Source organism: Fibroporia radiculosa, assembly GCF_000313525.1.
Source record: "Fibroporia radiculosa TFFH 294 genomic supercontigs, scaffold52416, whole genome shotgun sequence".
Lineage (NCBI taxonomy): Eukaryota > Fungi > Basidiomycota > Agaricomycetes > Polyporales > Fibroporiaceae > Fibroporia > Fibroporia radiculosa.
In genome coordinates, this window is record NW_012133109.1 from 3,007 (window position 1) to 3,710 (window position 704).

Genomic DNA, 704 nt, shown 5'->3' on the forward strand with positions numbered 1-704 from the left:
ATGATGTGAGTGAAACATGACATAGGTGAAACACAATAGATATAATAAACACTTGATGTAAGTGAAACACATCAAATGATGGGATCAGTTGTACAGTTACAGGGTTAACAACGAATAGTTAGGAAAGAAAAAGAACCCCCCCCCTGAAGCTGTAACATCCAGTAATTGATTGGATTACAGGGCAAATGTGTTTTTGTTGGGATCAACTTCTACGAGCAATCAAAACCCTTGCTAGTAACATTCCAGAATACCTAAATATGTTCCTTTCTGTATTCAATAAAAGCACAGCCAAATGCCTACCAGAACGGAAACCCTGGGACCATGCAATCAATTTGGGAGCCAACTTCAAACCCCAACAAGGAAAGGTTTACCCATTATTACCTGCAAAACTTAAGGAGTTGGATACCTTTATCAAGGAAAACTTGCATAAGGGATATATTCGTCCATCAAAATCTCCTATGGTGACACCATTCTTCTTTGTCAATAAAAAATCAGGAGATTTACGCCCATGCCAAGATTATAGAAAGCTCAATGATGTGACCATCAAGAATACCTATCCTATCCCATGGGTAGAAGATCTATTAGACCATGTTGCTTCTGCCAAACCAACCATGTGTTAAGGGACCTGGCGACTGAGGATCAGGAGTTCCACTAAAGACTACTACTGACAAAAGGTACTGCTACACATAAGGCTGACACGCTAT

General features: G+C 39.8%; 2 annotated features.

Moving 5' to 3' along the window:
- Window positions 1-581: 581 nt before the first annotated feature.
- Window positions 582-625: a sequence feature (Short protein (FIBRA_09489, CCM07151.1) was converted to a misc_feature.).
- Window positions 626-678: 53 nt separating this feature from the next.
- Window positions 679-688: a sequence feature (Short protein (FIBRA_09489, CCM07151.1) was converted to a misc_feature.).
- Between the last annotated feature and the right edge of the window lie 16 nt (window positions 689-704).